Here is a 5,947-nt window from a genome sequence, read left to right on the forward strand (position 1 = left end):
TCTTCTAACTAAACGTTTTACCTAATCCAAGCGTACACTTTCTTTGAGTTTAATATATTCTCGATTCACTCGTTCGCCTCAAGAATTTTTTTTCCGTGTATGCTTCATCCGAAAAAGGTCACTTAATCCGTCGAGCTTTCTCGAAATTTTATAGTCCTCAACTTACTAATGTATATCGAGAGAAAAAGGGGGTTTGTCTCTGTTAAGACTTTCTTAAGCTTTTCTGTTAAAATAGGGTTACTAAAGATTTTCTGTAAAACGTGCCGAATTTTCGGCTCACTTCTTCCTCCTTGCTGATACTTTACGTGCCTAACTTAAATTTTCTGGAATCATTTAAGAAGCAGTAAAAACATTCCGAACAAATGATTGAATTTTTATGAAACAAATAATTGAATTTTCAACCCAAAAATTTCTATTTTGAATTCCAAATTTCATCTAAATATGTGCATTTTCAAACCAAAGGGTTGAATTTTCAACTACAAAAGATCAATTTTTAACTTCAAATATCACTTCTCTGCCAAAAATGATATAATCCGAATTAATCTTACATAAATTAATTTTGGACTAACCTTAAAAGAACTTTCAACAAAATAGTTGAATTCTCAATTAAAAAGATGAATTTTCAAAGAATTAGTTTTATATTTCTAACAAAAAACACAAATTTTCAACAAAATATATAAATTTTCAAACAAATAATTCCACTTTTAACTAAAAAAGATCAAGGTTCAATAAAAAATAACAAAATTTAAACAAAAATAGAATAATGCAGTTTTTAGTTTATAAAAGGTAATATTCAATCAAAAAATGAAATTTTCTACAAATTATTTCAAATTTTAACGAAAACAGATGAATTGAACACCAAACAGTAGACACAATGGTACGCAGTTTTACAATTGGAAGCAGTATCTTTTGATTAATATCTTTGTTGTGAACTAAGAACAAATGACAATCACTTATTTTTAAATTTCAATTTTCTTTTATTTTATTAAAAATTATTGGCAAATCTTGCAGTAATCTTAAAACATTATTTTATTTTAAAGAAATGCAATTGATCAGAAAACAATACCAATGTAATCGAAAAAGTTTTGTCATCAATTTTTTATTTACTGAAACCATTTTCAATCGAAAAAGTTGCTTACAAATGATTCTTCCAGTGACGTATATGTAATTATATTAAATTTTTTATTAAAAAATTATTAAAAGATTTTCAACAAAATATTTAAATTTTTAACCAGAGTTGAATTTTCGAACCAGCATTTAAATTTTCAACAAAGTAGTTGACTTTTTAATCTGGAAATATGAATTTTAGACAAAAAATGTAATATTTAATATTTCAACGAATGCAGATGCTGCCAAGAGATGCTTTGTAAAATACGGAAACGAATTTTCAATCGTAAAGATTAATTTTCTATAAGAAATTCGAATTTAAACCAAAAGTAGCAAAGTTACGATTTTACACAGACAATTTATTTATTTGCGAAAAAAAAAGAAATAAAAAAAATAGTGAATTTTTTAACCAAAGAGATGAATTTTTAACTAAAATTATGAATTTTTCAACTAAAAAAATGAATTTTAAACAAATAAAGAATTGCCAGTAAGGAAAAAAAAAAATTTTCCCGCTTCTTAAACTTTTAAGTCAAAAGACTATTATTCTGTAAAACGGTTATAACATCTTGACCCTCCATCTACCACCATCAACCAAATTTTTTACAATACCTTCATCCCACATGATAATTTTTCAATTAGTTATTTGTTGAAAGTGTTATTTTGAATACAATATTTCATTAATTTCATTGTAATTTTAAATATAATAATTATTATTTTAATTTTAAACAAGATATTTATATTTTTCATAAACTTTAATGTGTTAAGTCCAGGGGAAAGTGGGAGACTTAACTAAGCCCAATAATCGAAAATTGGCAGAAATTTGCCTTACAAAGTAGTGTAATGATTTGGTATAAATCGGAATAATGAAACAGTTATTACTAAAAATGTTATGACATTGAACGCATGAACTAATGTTGGAGAGACTTAACCAAGATTTTCAGGGAAGAGTTTACCAAGTGGCAACAAGCTTATTACATGTGTTTTTTAACATGTAAGGTCATTTTTGATTATTACAATGCGCGTTCAAAAATTCTACTAAATTGATTTATCAAAATTGTGGTGTAAAATGCAAAGTACATTATTTAAAGAATATGATTATCATCAACGTGAGCTACAAAATCGTAGTAAATGCTATTCATCAATATTAGATGTAAATTAATCTTTATTAAAAAAAAGCTCATTTGGAATGAAATAGTTCATTTTCTACCTAAAAATAAAGAATTCGTTGAAATCCTATTATAAAAGATTAATTACAGTTTCAGATACAGAACTCATCCCTTGATGTCTTGTATTATTTTGTACTAACATTTTGTAACATTCATTAAATATGTATAACATAGAAAAGATAGGCTTTTCATTTATTCTTTTTCATCAAAAGATAAATAGGGGCGCGCCGTAGCGCACGCAAGACTACTAGTGTAAGGGTAAATGGGAATGTGAGTTACTGTTTCGATATTCTTCAAGGAGTTAGACAAGCATGCGTTATGACTTCATGTTTATTTATATTATTTATAGACAAGTGTTTAAGAATGGCTCTTTTCGACGAAGAGGGTGTGGATCTCGATACAGTAAGGGTTACTTGGGCTAGCGTCGCAGATGGTAAGGTTGTTATGGCAGAGTCAATCGAAGACTTACAAAGAATGTTGAATAAACTAGATGCAAGCATGAAGAGCATGAGCCTCAAAATTAGCGCAAATAAAACAAAAACTATGGTGTTCGAAGGAAAGAGTGAGAAAACAATATGCAATATTTTATTAAATGATGAGAGAATTGAACAAGTTGATAAGTTCGTATACCTTGGTAGCTTATTTACTACGGACGGGAAGATAGATGAGGAATTAGATAGACGAATAAATAAAGGTAAGAAGGTTATTGGTAGAGCAGGTCCCCTTATCAGAAGTAAAAATATATACACGAAAGCCTGCATTAAAAAATGCATGGACATAAAAGAAGCTAGAGAAGTATGCCAGGACAGGAAAGTATGGCGGCAAATAGTTAATAAAAAGAGTGTGAGTAAAGTGAATGACGCCTGAAACAAAAGACCTTGAATACTAATGAACCCATGTGGGGAACCTTACATTACGACTCTGTGTGGATTTTCAATTGGGGTGATTGCTAGAGAAATTAATCAGCAACCAGGGTCGGCGCAGTGTTGCGGAACGAACGTCTTATTTAAATAAATATCACGAGAATTCTGGATCAATCTGCAAATTTTATATCCATCCCTCACATTACTCCCTTCCCCACCGAGTGAGTCACGCCTATACCCCGAAAGGGAAATGGCCTAATGGTGTGATAAAAAAAATATAGATACCCATGAATTTTCAAATTTAAAGAAAATATAGTGTAAAAATTATTAGAACGTTTGAATGCAAATTATTGTTTCATCAATAATGCTCTTTATGTTGTGAACTATTCAACGAATTATTTATTCATTCTATAAAACCTTATGGTTTCTAGAATCAATTCGAAATGTTATTCATAAATCAGATTTTTAGAAATAAAAATTCAAATTTGAAAAAATATGAAGTACAAACTATTTGAGTGGTTGCATACATGCATGCATACATATATACATAATACATGCATACATGCATACATACATACATACATACATACATACATACATACATACATACATACATACATACATACATACATGCATACGTACATGCACACATGCATTCATGCATACATGTTTTTTATGTGTCTGTGTATCAATTTTTCTGACATTAGTATTAAGGGTTATTAACTAATCAAATTTTTAAAAATTGAAGTAAAAATTTTAAAAAATGTAAAACAAAAACAATTTCAATGTATAAATGAACATTATACCTCAATACTTTTTACGTTCTTAACAGATTGATTAATTATTAGCTGATGTTTTTCAAAATATTAAAGTACATAAAGATTAAATTGTAATTTCTTTTAATTAAGTATCATAAATTGATTATTCATTTCAAGTTTATATAGTTGAATATTGACCATAATTTGTATAATAAACGTTTGTAAATGTTTTAAATACCTTCTTTCCAATTACATTATTTTTGTAAATTTTTGCTATGTGAAATGTGCATTTGCATTCTGATTTTGAAATAATTTGCAAATATATTTTAAAATTTGCTGGAATAGTTTCAAATGTTATAAATAAATCAAATTTTTAGAAAAAGGTAGATTAAAAGTTACTTCACTGATTCATTGAAAATAATTTCCTAAGGGCACGTGATACTTCGGAAATTGTCAATTTTACAAGTTTTAGGTTCCCCCGGCTTTTTTTCTAGAATAATAAATATTTTGTTTTAAAAAATTGGGAAATGATAGTGAACATGCTAACGGACGTCCCCACACACTTTTTTGTATATTAATTAAAAACAGTTTTAATTTAGCAAAATGTGATTAATTTGCCTAGCGCTTAGGAATTAGTATCAATTTCTTCAGTGTTATATTCACCCGGCTTTTTTCCTAGGATAAGAAATATTATGTCTTCAAAATCTGGGAAATAATAGCGAACATGCTAACGGACGTCCCCACACACTTTTTTCGTGTTTTTTCCCTGGCGAACCGAAGGAACCGAAGAAAGTACCCGTAAAAACCCCATTGGGCCTCCATTCGGTTCCTTTTTAAAAAACTAAAAGCAAACAGCAAAACCAACTTTTAAATTGCTCAAATTCGGATTCTACGTTTAAATTCCCTACAGAAGGTAACGGAATAATCGCAATAGTTTTTTTTTGCAACGGTAAAAAGTTTTAAAAAATATAAGACGTATAACGCCTGTTGACGCCTACACTTCAAACGCATTATCTCTGAGTAGCAGTCAACAGGCGTTATATATCTTATATATTTTTTTAACTTTTACTGCTGCAAACAAAAGTATTGCGATTACTCAGTGAGTTTCCAACAGAAAATTGAACGTAGACCCGAATTTCAACAGTTTAAAAGTTGATCTTGCTGTTTTTTTTACTTATGAACAGTACAATTTGTATGGCGATGCTACATATGGTAGGAATCATTATAATGTGTCATAATTTCCAACGGCATACAATAAACAATTATCAAATAGGAATGATCAATTTTTGACACATGTATTTGAGGTTAGGAATTATTTTGGACCAGCCGATCGGTATGCCGTTTGCTATATGTGCATTTTACGTCAAAAATCATCAAAATCTTTTGGAGGCATACATGCTACTATCATTAAAAAGGTATTACGTTTTTGTACAACAAAAGGGGTCTAATTCATCCCTAATGGACCACCCCACACGTATGCCGATCTTTTTCTGCTGGATTATTTTTTCATTAATTTGTTCTACTACTCTCGGCCTATAGGTGGCCGCTGGCATGATTCGTGCAAATATAACCGCACGGTCTAAAGAAAAATATAAAGTTCCTAAATCCTCGAAACAATTTTTTGACTCATGAGACATGTAAAGATTATTGGAATATAAAAACTGATATATTTAAGTGAAATTAACACATACACACACACAAAAAGATGTTTCGCGAGGAACGAAATTATTTGAATCCAGCGCCGGATTAACCAAGGGGCACGGTGGGGCTAGTGCCCCAGGCCCCAAACCCCAGAAAATTAATAAAGTTTACTGCAAAATTGGGATTTTCTCTGCCCTTAAGAGGGCCCCTTCGAGGTTTAGCCGCAGACCCCGAAAAATGTTAATACGGCGCTGTTTGATTCTTTTTTATATAAATAATAGATGATCTATGTGAATCAAATATTACAATTCAGTTCAGAAATTGTCAACATGAGAAATAGTAGGGGGGAAATGGTATATGATGCAGATGGAATACTAGAGGCTTTCAGAGACTATTTTAGGAGACAATTCGG

This window comes from Belonocnema kinseyi, chromosome 7 (assembly GCF_010883055.1).
Source record: "Belonocnema kinseyi isolate 2016_QV_RU_SX_M_011 chromosome 7, B_treatae_v1, whole genome shotgun sequence".
NCBI classification, from domain to species: domain Eukaryota; kingdom Metazoa; phylum Arthropoda; class Insecta; order Hymenoptera; family Cynipidae; genus Belonocnema; species Belonocnema kinseyi.